Here is a 19,401-nt window from a genome sequence, read left to right as displayed (position 1 = left end):
AAGCCAGAGAAATTATCCAAAAGAAGAAGGCGAAAGAAAAAGCCAGAGAGAAAAACCTATAAGGAAAGAACCCGAAAGACCAAAGCCAGAAGGAGATAGAGGGCCAAGAGACTGGTGAAAGAGATAGCTAAGAACCAGACTGGAAGCTTAGCCAGAGACAGGTAAGACCACGGTAGTATTTCGCCAATTGTAAAGGTAGCTGGAAGAGGGCGAAGGCTTTCCAATATTGGTAAAGCTTGAAACTTCTAACAAAGTAAGCTAACTTCTAACAGCTTTGTAAGTAAAGATGATATTTTGATGCTCAAGAAGAACATTTATTGTCAAAAGCTTGAGTTTATATACAATTAATTATGTGAGAGTGAGTCATCCCATGGCTCACTCTCCTCGTCAAAATCCAATTGAATTTGTTTAATTTTGATAAATGGGGGGAGAGAAAAAGAGGGAGGAAATATGGCGAAAGATTAAAAAAGATGTCAACATCTTTCTCTTTCGTCACAAACAAATTCTTAGTATTTTTTGTTCTCTGTAAATATTTCTATACGAGATTCTACATTTTCGTCGATAGCTAGCAAATGACGTACTTGTTCCATGTACTAGCTCACATAATAATTGAGTTTATTTAGTGCATTTTTTTCTGGCGGGAATTTTTCCCTTCTGCAAATAAATTGCAGCAATCGGTGTGTGCTCACTTTTGAAAGGTAAATCTACCTTTTCAAATTTTTTGAAGTTGCAATGTAGTCAATTTCATGTCCACGTTTGCATCTTCAAATTTAAATGGTAGGAATTCATATTATAACAGTAGATAACAAAGTTGCCGAGCTAATTTTTGTTTTTTCAACTTTTTTCCATAATAAATGTTTTTTAAATTTAAGTCTCCAAGCAGGACCAATGCGTCGACTGGTTCAAAGACGATGCCTCGACAGTCTTCCCCTTTAAAGCCGGATAATGACTGCGTGAACAACAATGCAACAACAATGAAAAATATTGATTTTATTTTTAATGATAGATTTTTCTGTAATTCATTCGACATTTAAAACTTTTAACGATTTAAATCATACACTTACTCAAATGTAATCAAGTTGATTAATTAATCGAACTTCTAAATTGACTGACATTTTTAAACACTCCAAGTGGTTAGATTGTTGACTGACGACTTGATTCCAATACTTGATTTATTTGCCTTTGAATGATGAGATGGACATAATGCTTGATTGAATATTGATTACTTTTCATTGAATGATCAGTATAACAATATACTGGTTGACAGATGATAACATATTATTATCACAAATGGAAATTTCATCTTTTTTCCTCTCTCTCTCAGTAATAATCAATGAGCATCACCTCCAATTATACCAACTACATGTTTCAAGGTGTATTTCAATTTAATCCTCAGCATTTGACTCTCAATATCGTCTAGATTTCCTCTTACATCCCTTCATTTTTACTCCTTCAACCCACCAATATATAGTTTTTTTTCCTTTCCCATACAACATCATTATCATGTTCATCCAGTTCCATTATCATCCAGCTAAACATCATCATTCATTTACTCATTCCTTTGGCTCTGTACTTTGTTGTTGCTCCCAAAGCCTTCAATCGACTCAATTGTCTCTGTACATTCTTCAATCATTCTGGATCTTCCAGATATTTTTCACTCTTTCATCCTTCGATTCTGTAACCTGATAAGCAAATCCATGAGACAGACAAAAAAAGTGGACAACTCTTATCACACTCTTTCACCCATTCAATATCCCAAACCTTTATCCAATTTATCCTCTAACCTTTCTCATTACCTTGCGACTTAACTATTTCTTTGGCCATTTAATTCATCCTTTCATTTTACATGGCTTTTCCTTGTTATTGTTGAACAACATTCATAAATCTTTTGATAAATCAATCAAATTAAATATTACATCAATGGCAGTATTAACCAGATGATAGTTTTGACTTTATTAGCCAAAGTTGAGAGGGAAACTCAAATCAACTGGATCAATGGTAACCAATAAAAGTAACACAATTTGAGAAGCTTATTCAATGAGTTGCTTTTAATTCAAAATGATTACCAATTGATTGAGATTATTTGTGGGATAAATAACACTGAGAAATAATTGTAACCCAAGAAGATTGACTGAACAATAAACATGGAAATGAAATGGGAAAAGGTAAACCCAATTACTTGCTAAAATTGATCTCGAAATGAACACCCAAATATCAATGATAAATTTCCCACTTTATTCAAGCCAATCAATCCCACAATTATAATGCAAAACAACCTGGAAATGTTAAGCTTCCAGTTGAACCTTTTAACCTTTGAGAGCAACCAACTTGCCAAATATTCAAAGGTAAATGTTGATTGAAACTTTGATCATTAAAGCAACATGTATTTGACTCGCAATTATAATATTGATTGTTGATATAAACATTGAATCATTAAATCTATTTCAACTTAAAGCATTTCAGCTTAAAACTAAATCTTTATTGTTTGAAAATTATAGCTTTTCAAGTTTCAAGAAACTCTTATCTTCTTTTGTTACAGCATTAATTGAAAATAAGCCGATAATCACTGTCAACTTGAAAACTTAAAGGTCATGAGGTTCAATTTTAAAGTCAATGTTTATCACGAAAATATTATATTCACTTTTCAATCTATTCCGATCATTCATGGTGACCAGATTTTCCGTCTCTTGATTCTGGTTAAAGGTTATTCGGCAAGTTTAGCCATTTCCAGGATTTGGTTTACACTTTGAATGTAATGAGATTTTTTCTGGTTAACTTGATTATTGGGTAAACTGTTTGCTCAACGAAATATCCATTGACTTATTGATTCCATTATTTACAAAATTTTCATCCTTTATTGTGTATTACATTCATTGCTTTATAAGGTAAATATTTTCTTGATTTACTTTATTTTTCAATGTCTAGTGTTCATGAGGAAATTACATGTTGCTAATAAATTATTAACAACCATTAAAATGAATAAGTTTCTCGATCATCGATTTATTTTCATTTGGCAACAACTTCAATATCGTCTCAATGATATTGACTTGTCAACTTTGATTTACCTTCATTAACCTCGGCAACAATCAGATGACTTTAAATTTCAAAGTTACATCTCAAAGTTGAATAATGAATGAAATTTTCTTTACATTTCTATAAATAACATTACCTTTGAGACTGATTGATCAAAAGTGTCATTGAATTGCAACTTGAATTATCTGTTGAGTTTCAGAATCCAACTGAAACAATCTGGACTTTTCCAAAGTGTTGAACTTGAAGTAAAATTTTCTCAAAAATTTCTTTGATAATTTCAATCGATTTACTTGACAACTTGAAATGTTATACAATTTTTGCAGAAGCGATGGATTTCACTATTTTTACATTTCTATTCAAATCTTCATTTTTACTGTAAATTTATTTTTAAATTGTCTTTACCAATGTTGCCAACAAGATGCTTGAGATGTAAATGTGTAAAGCCATTTATAATATTTAAATTGATCTGAATCGATTTACTTTTTGTTTAGTTAACACTCTTCAGTTTTACAAATGTTACTCTTTTGTAATATTGTACAATCAATAATTGTTGACCATTTTGTGCTGTTTAATAATTGCCTTTCAAGCTGATTCAGATGTAAACCACTTGTTAAGATTGACTCTTGAAGAAGGCAGAAGTGTTTCCATATTGATTAGTCTCTTTTGCCTTGTCAAGGATTCAACCAAAGACAATGTGATCATCAAGTTGATAATATTAGACAGATGTTGAAGTATACAGTTTTGACCCTTCAATTGATTACCAATCATTTGTGTGTCCATTTAATGAGAAAAGTAATTCAAGAAGTCCAATCAGATTGAGCTCATTCCAAATTAATACTCACAATGCTGATGATTACTTGGAATGCACTCCCTGTAAGCCAACCATATAACATACCTTTGTGGCCAAAATTTATACTTATTTTGACAACAAAATTGTTGCCATTCCAAGTGTCGATAATTTACCCAAAAAGGATTTTCAATCGATTCGGCAAAACCTGAAGCAACAACATTCTTCCAACCTTTCCTCTGACCAAAGACTGCATTACCTTATCTCACCTTCAGTTTCACATCTTGTTCAAGCAACTATTATTAGACTTTAAACTTAGACGCAATGAATATTCATGGAAAATATATTTCTAGGGAAATTATCATGAGATTAGCTTGGATTACTCCAAGAATTGAATAATATTTTGCGAAGCAATGATCGAGTCAAAAATTCATTTCTAACATTAAATTGTTTACAGATTTACAGATCGATGTAAAAATTCATTTGAGCGTCTTTGGAAACTTGGAATAAGAAAATTTTGAAATTTTCTAGACTCGAGTTGTGTCTCATTAGATGATCCAATCAGTAAACTAAATGATTAAATGAAATTTGAAAGTTAACAGTGTTAATCTTTTTGTTGCCCGAATGAATAATTCATCAGTCAGAATTTTGTTATTCAACAGAGAATCTGCTTTGAGACACAAATGAATCTCGTGGACTGAATAATTGATAGTTTAAAGTTAATCAATTTTGAATTAATTGGTTAAATAGAAGAGTCAAAGTTGATGAAAAAAGAGAGAAAAGTGTTTACAATCTTTTCAAGCTTTAAAAATGATTTACTATCAATGAACACCTTTCTATGACTGAGATTAAAGTTGACTGGGAGTGACTGGGAGTGAATAAGTTTAAAGCTTCTTTACTTGCTATAATAGTTAACCTGACAAATAGCTTATGTTCAAGTCTGTGGTTGGGCAAAAATTGAAACAAAATTTAGTTTGGCTTTTGGTCAAAGGTGACTCGAGTTTACTGCATTAAATCAAATTGATCATTCAATTGAATCAGATGTGAAAAAGTAAACAAAGTCGTTGACGAAAAGGTAAAAGTTTTATTGGAAAGTTAATTGTTAAATGAACCGATTCCAGGCTCAGTTAACCAAGTAATATATCAAGATGAAGAATCGAGAGAGAGAAAAAAAGTGTCCAAAAAAGCATGAAACTGTAACTGTAAACTATTAATGAGAAGAAGAAGAAAAAATTTTCTGATTCGAGACACGAAATTGGCTGATTAAATGTGGAGCAAATGTTTTGGGTTAAAATTGTTGAAAAATTTACTCCAATTTAAATTGTTGCTCATTAAAAGGGAAACAATTGCAACTTGGTTGAACAAATGTCAAGACAATTAGGTGAAAGAAAAGCATTGCGATAATTTTAGCAATTGTTGTTGAACCAGTGAACAATGTTCATTTGATTCGCTATTCAATGAACATTCAATTGTTATTCCGGTAATCAATCTTATATAAATAAATATTCCCTTTTCAGAGTTGTTCATCATGTTTCCTCATTACTCGCCTTATTCCCATAATAATGATGATAATTGCCTTTCACCATATCATTACGATATCATTACTTGGTTTACCAGTTTGTCTCATCAGTCTTTACCTTTCAATGTCCATTACAACTGGCATCATCACTGGAGCAAGACTCAAGCCTACAGACATTATTTATTTTGTCCTAAAGGAGCTTACTGAATCAGCATGAAACCTTAAACCTTGACTGACTCGACTCAGGCAAAGAAAAAAGTTGAACATTAAACTTGAAAAATGTTTACATTTTTCAACATTTGCCTTCGGGTGCAACTTGAATGAATAATATTTTTCCTCTATTTTTTTTCATTTCATGCTCTTTCCAATTTCATCTTTATCATCAAATTGTTCAACTTTAAACAACAAGTTAAATTGTTTCACTGATCATCACAACTGCCTCTTTGGCCACAAAAAAAACTGTCAACAAACAATTGACTTTTATTGACAACAATTGTTCACTTTATCATTCCCCTTTTTTATTGTTCATTTTATCGTTGAATTTGGAGGAAAAAAATTCTTCCTTTTTTCTGCTAAACTCGGTGAAAATGCAAATCAATTTTGTGTGCCTTTCAAAGGTTTCCAATTTAATCAGAGATGATTAAATTGTTTACTCAGACTAAATAGAAGCGCTTGCAATTATTTATTCATTAAAAAGTAAATTGTTGATAAACAAATTGCTGACAATTCAATTGTTGCCATGAAAATTAAATTGCAATGGAAACAAGGTAAACATGGTAAAGAAGAAGGGAAAAAGAAATGTTTGCAATTTTGTGAGAAAAGTTGAACAATTGAAGTTTAAATAAACTTCAAGTTTAATATCAAAGTTAATTTGATTTAAATGCAAACAAAGTTATTAATTCATTGCCTTTGGTTAATTGACAAGTTATTAAAATGGTAAAAAAACGCTTTTCTGGTTAAAAGTTGAATTTAAAGAAAAAAAATATTTTCCTTCTTCCAAGAAAAATGTTCAATTCCAACATTTTCTGTTTGTTTTCATACGAATGATCAAACTTTATCTGTTCAATACTTTGTAAGTTATTGCATTTACCTAAAGGCATTGATTGAAGCGAAAAGTATTACCATGATAAGAAGAGAATCTCGGAAGAAGGTGAAAAGAATTTGTTCCAAGAGAACAGATAAAACTCTGATAATTTAGAAACGAAAATAGATTAAGAATAGAACTGAGAAAATGTTAAATACACAAAGAATTTCAATCGTTTTCTTCTTATCTGTTCAGAATCAGTTCAATAATCATTCAGTTTAAGGATTAGTTGATCTAAAACAGAGTTTCACGTGAATAAGGAACTTCTTTTTAATCACAAAAATCTTTCATTTCTTCTGTTTGATAACAATTTTTTCATGTGATATTTCATGTTCTTACTGAATTGTTGATATTGATGTTTTTTCCTCTTTTTTATCTTCTTTTTTTTCGCTTCTCTTGTTTGTTATTATAGAGAGATTCTGGTTCAAATGTTGGAAGAAAAGTTTATTTCAATAAAAAAGGATTATTGAATTGAAATGAAATAAGGATTTTCAACTCAATTTTGACATTATTTTGAATCATTTTTTACTCTTTTCTTGTGTTTGATTCCTCATCTTTTCACTTCTTCTTGAAACTTTTTTTTCCTCTAAACTTTTCCTTCTTTGCAACATTAGTAACATTAAACATTCAAACCATATTCAATATCATGCAGTTCATTTTGACTTACATTGGTTCACTCATGTCAAACATGATTGATATCAGTTTGTACATAAATTGTGTTAATACGAGAATGATATTGAAATTCAATTTTCAGCGAAAACTTTCATGAGAAAAGACAGAAACTCTAATTGATTTTAACCTTTTTTTTAATTTCTTTCATTTCAATTGTTATTCAAATTTCCCGTCATTACTCTTTGATTGATTGTCTTACATCTTTCATCATTTGTTTAACCTTTGATGCTGATGATGTCTTGAGTCAACTGAATTTACTATTGACTTTCAAGTGTCAAAATTATTGATGGTTCAACTGCAAGAATTGTTTTACTTTTCCTTCATGGTAACCTTTTCATTAGGCTCCATTTGTTTGTATTGAGTCCATTCAACCGCGATTCAGATTCAGTTTCAATCTTAACCTTATTTTCATCTTCTTTTCTTGTCTCCAATATTTGTACCAATTGTAACAGTTTAGCCAAATTTATCATGTTCAGTTGAAAACTTTCATCAATTCATTTTAAGGTATTTGGATTGCAAGTCAACCCAAGCAAATTTAAATACTTTTTTGGTTTCGATTCCAATTGAATGGTAAAAGCGTTGGTAATCCAAATGATGATGGGTTTCATGAGTCAAGTTGATGCTGATAAACATTTCAACCAGACATTGTGACAAATAAAAATGAATCGCCATTTTCACAAGATCAAAGGTTCCAGGGAAGAGTAATAACTCTCATTACTCTTTGTCTGAGTCAAGAGTAATTGGTCAGTTCGACTGGCTAAAACCTTAATGGACATCAATGGACTATCTTTCATTATCATCATTCCAAGTAACTGATAAAATCTGAAAATAGACTCATTGATCATGATGAGTTGCTAAAGTTGATTTGATCCTGATAAACATTACACTCGACTATGTCAAGTTTAAATGTGCAGCTTTCACTCAAAGTTGACTTCGCCAGTTTTGTTGTCACAAACTTATTTCATTTGACACTTTCAGTCTAAACGGATAAACTTGCAATCATTACTTTAAAATCTGAATCAAGTTCAACTGACGATTTGACTTACTAAAGATTAAAACCGCTTAATTTTGCATTATGATTACAACCAAAAAATTAAACATAAAAGTCGATGATTGCTTTTGCATTGAAAAAGCAATTTGAAACTAAAAAGCTTAACTGTAAGTCAAAAGACGCTTTAAAAATTGTTAATAACTTTGCAACCAGATTAACCAGAAAAATAATTCAAACGCTTGTCTTTATTCACGATTTTTGTCATAAAATCTGTTCAACTGTTCGATTTCAGTAGTTGCTTCTCGGATTTTGATTTTAGCTCTTAAATATTTACCTTTTTGATGAGCCAACTTGGCTTTAGTTTCCTTTAGTTAGTCTTTGATTCTTCTCCAGCAATTAAAATTACTTATTTCAATATTCCTCATTACGTCAATGTTTGTCAACGAAAACAATTTTTTAGTTAAAAATGGTTTATTTTATTTAATTAAGCTCGATTTGAATTTCCTAGACGAGACAGAACTTTGTCTCAGACCCGGACTTGTGAATCCCCAGAAGGAAAGTTTGTCAATTTGATTTTAATAAACCTTTCCAAACTCATTACAAGCATTTAAATAAACTCAACTCAACATTTAAGTCTTTCAAATATTGAAAAACTAACATCAATTGCGATTTACTTTTACTCTCTTAAGCTTTCAAAATAAATAACTTTGGATTACATTTCACGCTAATTACAATTTCAGCTAATGATTTAAGCATGATCAAATTAAAAGATTGGACAACATTGAGATTAATAATGAAACACAAATGAAGATGAAGCGAAGCAAAAAGCATTAAAATTTAACTACAATTATTACTTCTAAGGTTTTCTTGATTTTTTACACTTCACTAATCAACTTCTCAGGGAAAGATTTGAGAGTAAAAGATTGAAACAAATTAGCATAACTTTACCTGAAAAGTAAATTTATTCATGATTAAACGATTTAATGGTAATAAACAATGATACAAGGGAAAAGAAGCGTTATTAATCAATGATTTACTCGAAACAAACAATAAACAGAATCGAAATGCATATCAAAATAATCTGGTTCAATCGAGAATCAGTCTCATACACACAAAATACAGTCAAATGTAAAAGTCATCAAATTTTTGCGTAAAAAGTCAAACTAAAAGGGTTCCAAGGAAACTTTTACAACGCCTCAAAGTCATGAGCTCAAAGTCAAAGTTCAATGGAAATGGAATCGGTTGCATTTCGTCCAGTTGTGGAACCAGATTTTATCCATTTTTAGTTTCTCTCATTCATAATGGTTTAACTCATTCATTGAGTCTTTAAATGTTCGCTGAATTTATCGAAATCAGTGGAAATATATTTGTCATGATCGCAGTTCTAGTTTAATTAGACAGTGAATCTGGTTAACATTCCCAGCATTGCTTCGTTACAATTGAAAAGGGAAGCGTTGAGAAGGTTTTTCAAGTGATAATCCAAGTTAGTCTCTTGATTGAAAACAGAAATCAGAAACAAGAATAAAGACGAGAAAATGAATGAAGGAATTGTGAAAGTGTTGAGAGAAATGTTGCTCAAGATGAAACCCTTAAACCAGTTACAGCCTGGAAACATTTACAGATATGTATTAATAATTGAATTATCATGGTACTTGTACAATATCAAATTCAGAGGCCTATTCAATCTATAAGAGTCTATTGGTCAGTTTGGACCAAGAGAGGTTTGTGATCAAGAGTTTGGATAAAGAATGAAAATCTGATTGATTCAACTGTGAAACCTTTGAATGCTAATCACACAAATGAAACAAACTTATAAATGAACTTTTCATGTTCAATTCTTTCCAGCTTCTCTCATGGTGTAATCTCATCTCCTTTCATCTCATCCACAGCAACAAAAGTAAACTATTTTTTTTTTCATTGCCATTATTGTTATATATATATGTTTAGATGTTATCATTATTTCATTTCATCTTTTTTTCACTTTCATTCAATACTCAAGAGTAATCAAATGAAAATACAACAGCGTAAACAGCTAATGAAAAAATACGAGAGGAAAAAACAGATTGCAATAAAAGCTAAATCCAGTTTCATATGAAAAGATGATGTGCAATGGATTGCTGGAAAAATATAAAAGTGATGAAAAAAAAGCATCATCAATATTTGATGGACATGAAGAAGCAACAGATTTAACACGAAAAACTATCATTTATCGATATTACGTGATTGGACATTTGATGAGTCCATGAATCGTTCTAGATCAACTTTGACAGAGGTTCAGAGTAATCGAGTTGGAAGGCTTCGTATCCAATCGTCTGTACAACTAGCTATTTCACAGAGATTTGGTAAAGATTCAAGTCTAAGAGTTTTAGTAAAAAGATTTTTTCAGAAATTTTTTATTCTTTTGACAAAAATTGTTTGGTTTAAAGAAGTGTTTGTTGGATCATTATTTTCAATATTCAGAGACAGTCTCTTTGTGTCTAGGATAATTACATCTTTGTTTTATGGTGAACCCTGATCTTTTCAATGGATCTTCATGAATTTGGTGAAAATTCAATTGATCCTGCACCGGGTTGATCCTCGTGAGAAGTTGCATACGAACTTCATTTCTATCAATTATTATTGAATGTCAACCCAAATGTCAACCAGTTTCCAAGTTGAGGTGACAAGTGAACTTGGTGAGTATATTCATGGCTTTTAATGGAATGCAAATCGACGAAAGAAACGTAAAGAAATGGGATTTTTAAATTTCTAGTAACAAGACTTTTACATTTGATGAAATGCAAGTTGGGTAATAAAGAGGCGAGTTATCAACCTAATTAAAAGGAAGCTCTGGGTTGAAGTAACTTTTACTGACCAAGTTCACTGTTGGGTTGAAATCGCTTGGATTACATACAAAACACAGATCTTAGTTTTGGTTAATCATGAATGTTTAGCTTGGAAGGTTGTTTAGTTGTGTTTTGGGTTACATCTTATTGGCTTTATCTAAATAGCCTTTAATCGATCACGAAAAGAATAGCCAAAGGAAATGTCCGAATCTCTCAACAAGAATTCAAAATAACCTGAAGCAAATGCAACTGTCTAATAAATTGAAATTGCCTCCAAACAGGTGACATTAAAAAGGTTTGTTTTTCAACTGTCAGTGTTAATGAATTCAATAAAACATTTATCGTAATCAAATAAACTGCAACCTTAGAAACAGTTGCTTAATCGAATAGAAACGTTTTGGTGAAAACTTGAGGAATGAACCTTTCGAATCTGGATTTTCAGTTTCGTAATTATTTCTTCTTCCCTTTTCTGGGTTAAATGGACAAAATGTTACCGACTTTTACGAAACCCTTTTATGCGCTTTACGAACGTATTGAATGCACTTTAATTTGCTCTTTAGTCTCTTGTTACCAACTTTACATGACTTTACACAAATTATGGATTATAATAATTCTTCATGAAATGAACTCCCCTGAGTTTGACAAATCTGTTCAAATCTTTTTGTTCGTCTATTGATTTATATTCAATTGTACATGACAAATGATTATGAAAATGCTAACAATAACAATGAGAATAATCTGTTTGTCTGCCTTTTTTTTAATCAAATGCATAATATTTCATTATCAACATTCAAATGGTGTTCAAGTTATCAATATCATGATGCATGAAGATGATGAAAAAGTGATCAACTTTACTGTTCAATGAAATTGCAAAGAAAACATTGTTATTGAATTTCACTTTGAAACTTTCTCAAGATCATTCTTTTCTATCATTTCTTTTGCATTCAATTTTTTCTCTTGTTTTTACAATATTTTATCTTTTCTCCAGAATTCATCTGAATATCTCTTGAAAATGGAAAGGAAAAAAAATCGCAGAATGAAGAGAAACAAAAATTGACAGCTAAGTATTTTTTTCTGTTGAATGGCAAAATACAAATACAAAGATTGATTAAATTATAATGGATTCATAGATTCAGCTTATCGTCAACTTGCAAGAAATTCAGTTCAATAATAAAAACTGAAAATCACTTTTTTTCCCTCACAAATTGCTTCTTCTTTAAATCCAACATTTCCATATGTGAATACATTAACCTTTAACTAACCATTTGCCGATAATTTTGTCAATAATTCAAGTCAACAAAATTCATCAATTTTCCTCTTCTCTTCACCAATCACAGTCAACAAGTTCAGGGTCCAGTCTTTGGAAGAAAATGTTTTCCCTTTTTTGTCGCAATTCTTACGCATATATTGAGCAATGAATTTGAAATTATCAGATTCATTTGAAGTGTTCATCATTTTGCCAGTCACATTGATATAAATTATCCTTCGAATTACTTTGTATCACTTTTAAATCGAAACTGAACATTCCCAGGATAATTGAGATATATCTAATATAGATTATGTTACTATCAAGTTGTCTGTTTTTTTTCTTGGCTTCACTTTAATCCTTCCAAACTGATTGAAGGGAAAACATTGAGAGTTCAATTTGTTTTCAAGTCACACGTCAGTAATGATAAAGTAACGATCAAGAATGGTACCAAACTCAGAGAATTGAGATAATCATGGGCAAGATGAAAAGTCGATTCAATATCTGAATCTCATTTCCTTTGAGATTTTTCACATTTTTTTTCTTCTTTTCTTCTTCTTCTTTTGCTTTTGCTTTGCCCATTGAATGATGGTTTCAACTTTGAAATGGCAAAATATCGTTTCACACAAAATGCTCATTTGCTGTCATTTTGGTGGTTTATCATAATTAACACAAGAAAAGATATAAACTGACATTGGATTCGTTCAGCTATTTCATTGTAACTCAATTTAAATTATAGACTAACAAAGAATAATGATTTTTCTTATTCGCCACTTTGATCATTGTAAGGTATTGAAAAGGCATTCACCAAGAATCCATTTCAATGGAATCAATGAGTTTGCTTTTCTTTTCAAACATCAACTGATTCATGAGGCAGTACAAAATGTTTGTTACAGTTTATCATTTTCAAATTGAAAAGAAAGTGTTGATCCAAAATTTGAATCTTTAATGTGCATTTGGCCAAAGTTGAACATTGTTTTGTTTTTGAAGAAAAGCAATTCTTTAAAGTTTCAAGATTCATTGTAATTTCACAATAATTCAAGGATAATTTTGTTCCAACTGAACAGGTTCAAGATAATGATGTTTATTAAAAATTGAAGCTAATGTTGAGAATCGCATTAAACTTGAAACAGACAAAACGGCGCTTCAACATCAATAATAAATATCTAAATGAGATTAACTTTTTGATTGAAATGATGAATGCGATTTAAGCCACTCTAAGTGATTATAATGAGCAGATTGAATTGTCTGCTAATCCAGTTATCCAGATATTTCAATCTTTTTTTCCCTTCCTTCCCTGAGTTGCTCATTTACATTTGGCAAGAAAATTTGAAAACTCAAAATTGAAAATGTTTTGTCAAGTGAAATGAAAATTAGTTTTCCAAATGATCATAACCTGAAGACTCGACTGCCTAAGATTAATATTTGCTGAGAAACTTGAATTTGTATTAACATTTTGGGAAACATAATTGAGTTACCAATCAGTGAAAAAAGTCAGTGTTGAACCCAAAAAACGATGGAAGATAAAGTTACCTGAAAAATCACGATTCTTCTAATTTTTGCTCAAGCATTTTACACTCTTTTCAGGTAAAAACTGGGGAATGATATTAATATTAATTGTAATGATAATAAATGAAATATTCAGTGTATTAAAAGGTATGAAAAGGATGACAGAAGACAAAAGGATGAAACAATTTTCTGTGTGACTTAACACTTTCAAGTGTTGTTATTAAAGAAGCAACTGAAACAAAGGCAAGATTCACTAATTAGTATGGAAACAATGGAATTAAAATGATGATGGAAATAATGTGTTTTGTTTCTCATCACAAAATAATTATGATGAGAGATGATGAGGAGAGATGAGGAGAGATGAGGAGGAAAAATTTTCATAACAAGATGAAAGGGAAGCAGATTTGTTAATAATCAATCTTGTGAAATGTTTGCCATCCTTTCAGTGTTAACCTAACTGAATACCATTGAAGACCAGAATCCAAAAAAAAGTATAATATTGTACAATATTATCGTTACATTCTGGTTTTTCCCTTTTTTTTCCTCATTCCTAATTTTTCTTCCCTTCATCATTATCTATTCACTTATCAATCTGTTCAGTCTATTCAGTCATCTTTGAGGTTTTTTTACTTCACACCACCTTTAATGGATCAATTGGTTTCCATAAAAGGTTTAGTTTTTTTGGCTTCGCTGCCGCACACAGTAAAGGATATCATTGTTATCATCATTTACTGTTGACTTATTTTACAAGGAAATGAAAAAATTTACTATTTCCATTCATCAAATCAATTATCATGTTCACTTGCATCAGTCACTGACAGTAAAGGTCAACATTTTAAACGGTCGATGAGTGCAGGTTTAGGTCAAGTTTTACTTTCCCTTTTGGGTCAAAAAAGTATCATAAAAGAGTGGAAAGATTGGTTAATTTTAAGAGTTTCATGAAAAATGAAACATTTATCTTTAGTCTCGAGAGGAAACCAGGTTTTGATACTGATTTTAACCATTTTTGGCTCAAACTGTGTCGTGATGAAAATTTGAGATCAAAATTTCACCAGACTTTTGTCTTTGCGGAAAAACAACAAAAATCATTTTTTCTGGTTCTCTTGATTCTCATTATTGAACTTTAAAATGAATTGCAATATAAATCAAGTTTTCATCAGAATTTTGGATTTCCTTTTCATCAAAATCTGTAGTTTAAGGACCAACATTTCATGAATTCATTTCTGACGCAAAATCGGAAACTGAATTTAGCTTTTAAATCTTCAATCTTATTCAAGATTAATTTAATCTTCAGAATTAAATCTTCACAGATTTTCACCAAATTAAAGTTTTCCACAAAAGACTCGAGATTTTCATCTTATATTCAAAATAATTTTCTGGATTAACATTAAATTTGCAAGAAACTCTTTTCGTTGAGAATTCAATGTTTTTCAGGGAAACATTAAGATTGATATTAATTGGTTATTCAAGTGTTTTCATCAGTTTCTCAGTGAATTTGAAAAAAATCTGAAAAAAAATTCATTTTTCGAAAAAAAATGTTCCACTTTTATAATTATAAGTTTATTCACAATTTGTCGCAATTAACTGAAAGTGATGTTGATAATGTTTCGTGAAAAGTGTCAATTAAGGGTTGCATTTGAATCAGTTTGATTGATGTTAATCACACTTTGAACATTCGCATGAATATATTTGACAATATCATTACCATGAAACTAATAATGGTTTATAAAGGCAATCAAAATATTGAATGTTCAAGATGTTGCTTCTTACCAGGTTTAGGTTTCACTTCATTTTTCATGGTAAACACTTTTAACCTTTATTTGTATTTCATTTTTTCCTTCAGACTCAAACGGAACTGCAAGTTTCCATGTTGATTCATGGGAAAAAAGAGAAGAGAAAAGAAACAAAAAAGAAGAAGAAGAAGAAGAAATTCAATATTCTTGCACTTGAATTTGATAATTTTAACTTGAAGGTTCACTTGGATTCTCACAAGTTGTTGAGAAACAGCGATTAATATCAGACTGAATTGATGTTAAAAACAGCCTGTAAATTAGTTTGTTTAAGGTGCTACAATGAGTTCATGTAATGAGTCTTCAGGGATTAAAGGGTTTGCTTGGATGGTTTAACTTTTGCCTTTTGTTTTGGTTGCTCTTCTCATTCCCACATTGTTTCCAGTGCAACTGAATAATCCTCTCAAGTGAATAATTCAATGAAAGAAGATACCTTTTTGGGTCTTTCTTCTTCTTCAAACAACCTTTATCCTTTGAACCCTTTTTACGCTCTTCTTTGAAAACAGTAATGATAGATTAGATTGTGACTTTCAACTGAGTAAATTGCTGTAAGGTAAAACTATTAATTCACTGAAACTCTGTTGGTTTTCAATTGACTCTGTTTCTCTCGAATATCATGTTTAATCATTTCTCCATTTATTAACCAACAACTGTTTAATCAACTCTCGTCTCGACAATTCAACCTTTTTCATTAAATGATAATTTGAGTGATGCTTAATGGCGTTTAAATGTTTTCCAGTTTTTGGTGAAACAGAAAATTTTCACTTCTTTTTTGCCGCATGCAGAATTTTTTGAATTTTCGTTAAGATAATTAATCTTGGTGTGTTCAAAATGAGTCTCAAGCTTTGAAGCTCAAGAGTAATTCATCTAAACGAAATTTTCTTTTGAATTTTGTCACATTTTTGATGAATGATTTTTTCAATTTGCTTCAATGGAAAGTTGAACATTTCAGGGTTTTAAATGTTCAGTAAATACTGAGTCAAGAAAAAGTCCAGAAAAGAGGAAATTGGCAAAAAATCATTAGATAATGAACGATGTAACGAAGTTCAACATCGTTGGTCATTTTTGGTTCAAATTACAAAATAAACTGAACTTTTCAAATGATTTTTCAATTCCATTATTGGAAAGTAAGAAAAGGCGTTTTTGGTTACGACAATCGCTGGAATCGACATTTCCTGAAATCTCTCTTCTGGGTTTTCTAATTATTCAAAGTTACTCTTGTCCAGAAATTTTCACTCAGTTTGGGCCGAAAATGAAACAGAAGAAAAATGGTTTCAAGATTTTTCTATTAGAAAATTAAATTCTGTGTCATCAATCAAGAATTCCCAGTAAATCGAAATGAAACGATTTCCTCAAGTTCAACATTTACCATCCAATGACCGTTGCAAGCTGATTGTTGAAAATCTGACTTTTAGTTTTTCCTCTAAATTTAGACTCATCGGCATACAGTTCATGAACGACGACTCATGATGAACATCTTGAACAGTTGACTCAGATTTTGTTGTAAAATGAACATTAAATGAATGACTATTTTTTAAAATGAAATGGTTATTGAAAGCAAATGACTTGAGCGAAATGTTGAGATAATTGATGAGAAATGCTTAAAAATGATTGATAATGTTTGTCCATTTTGACGTAAAGTCTTCATCATTTTAATGGTTATCTCAAGTTAACTTGGTCAAAGTTATCAAAATATTTCCATTGCAATTGTAATCAACAGAATGGTTGTTAAGATGAGAGTCGATTGAGTTGGGTAATGGATATTGTTTGAGTTTAACAAGGAAACTCTCAAGTATTTTTCATCAATAATTTAAAACATTACTACCAATCATTAAGGTTTTATGTGCGATAAATGTTAAAGAGTATAAATCAAATTGTCAAAAATCTCGATAGTCCAAGAACATCATATTTCAATGTTTTGGCTTTTACGGTTTTCCTGATGTGTTGGCAACTATTTCACATTTAATTTCAGCTTAAATTATATAAGATTGCTGGCTAATCAAGTCACTTAATTGCATTTATCAGATCCATTTTTGGAGACACAATCATTATGATTAGCATCAAAAGCTCATTCAGAATATATTTCAGTTGAGATTCATATTTCCTTTAGTCCAATACATTATTAAACCTTGTCTTTCGGACTAATATATAACATTAACCTTTCATTTTTATGGACCCAACAAGCCTTTTCTGGTTCTCTTTTTTTTGGGTTTCTTTTCACTCTGTTAGGACTAAGACGTTGTTATTTTGATTGTGATGATTTTGATGGATCAAAATGATTGATTAAGATTGTAAATATCAATACTATATCAATAGAGTCGAGTTGAGTTGTTGAGATGTTGGGATGTTGGGATGTTGACATGGGAAACATTAACTTGCGAAAGTTGACTCTCATTACCATTATTCATTATTTGACATTGAATGAAAAAATATTTAAACTTGAGAATAGAATCACGAATGAGAATTAACAAAATGTCGATAAAAAGTTACAGTTTAAAGCTATTAATCTCTTTATCCTGTGAGTTGTGGTGAAAGATGAAGCTTAGGATTAACAGTTTTACCAGGCACAACTTTAAAGATGAATTTCTTGTAAGATTTTTGAGCCTTGATTTTCAAGTTCATCTACAATTTTCCATCTACAGTTAACAGCTTATTTTTACACACAATTAAATAATTAAATCAGTAATGTCCATTAGTAATGAATTGACTTTGTTTGATTTTTACATTAGGAATTCATTTGGAGAGGTTTCTTAACACTCCTTGCTTGGACCTGACATCTATTGAGAGTTGATCAAGGCATTTTGGGTTTTGTTTTTGTTTTATTTTTTGCCTGATTATAATTTAAGTCTGGTTTGATTAGTTTAATGAGTGGTAATTTTAAGATTTTTTAATACATTTTAAACATTTTTTTGTTCGACTTTTTATTGTAAATTCTGATTGTGCAAAGTTAAAGACCTTTGTTGGTAGGAAAAAATACAGTTGGGAAGCAAATCGACTCCATAGGACATCAGTAAATAATGACTTGCAAGCTACAGCTAAAGTTAACAAGATCTGGTTGATGATTCGATTCCAGCTGTCATGAACATCTCTTAACCAGAATTAAAAAGGATGTAATTCATTGAGAGACTTTCGTAGTACCATGAGAGTAGGAGGTACAATAATCGATGAACCATTTTGAAATGGTCAAAGACAAAAACTTAAAATCTTGATTTCAAGATGATGTTACATTGATCTTTGTCCGTGTTTCATGGGTAAGCCTTCAACTTACAATGTATCAAGTTTCAAAGATGCTGAAAGTAAATTCTTGTTTTTTTATTATATAATCTCAAGACGATTATTACATGAATGGAAATGATTCTGGATGATGGTCAACTATTGAATCAAAATTATGTTTCGCTTGCAAGTATTTATTTTTCAAAGAAATCCAAGAAACATTATTTCTATCTTGATTTTGGTACAAATAAAATGTCTACTTAAGCATTTAATCGACAAGGATTTGCTTTTCAAGTCAATTCTCAGCTATTAACTCTGGAAAAAAGCCATTCAACCAATTCGCTCAACAATGAGCAAACAAGACCACATAACAGTCATCTTTGGTCCAGAATAAATGGTCAATGGTGAAAACAAATAGATTAAAGTCCAATAATCTTGATGGAAGCAACAATTATTGAACTCTGTTAGCCGATAACTTCAATAATTGTAACTATTACCAGTAAATACAATTATCGAGACAACAATAAATTTAAACAGTCAAAGACCTTGTCATATTAATATTATGCTGCATCAACAACTTAATTGTCCTTTCGAGGTAAACCAAGGCCTTGCTGACCATTGGTAAGAACAACATTGATCAAAAAATATTGGCTACTTAATAATAATTTAATAATCAAACCTTTTTTTCAATAGATTTGGATAATCAGTTTAAAAAGGCGTTCATTGGGATAA

The sequence above is a fragment of the Tetranychus urticae genome, chromosome 1 (assembly GCF_039701765.1).
Source record: "Tetranychus urticae isolate SD_2017Ah chromosome 1, NJAU_TeUrti_SD_1.0, whole genome shotgun sequence".
In the NCBI taxonomy this organism is placed as follows: domain Eukaryota; kingdom Metazoa; phylum Arthropoda; class Arachnida; order Trombidiformes; family Tetranychidae; genus Tetranychus; species Tetranychus urticae.
Note: the sequence above shows the minus strand (reverse complement) of the source record.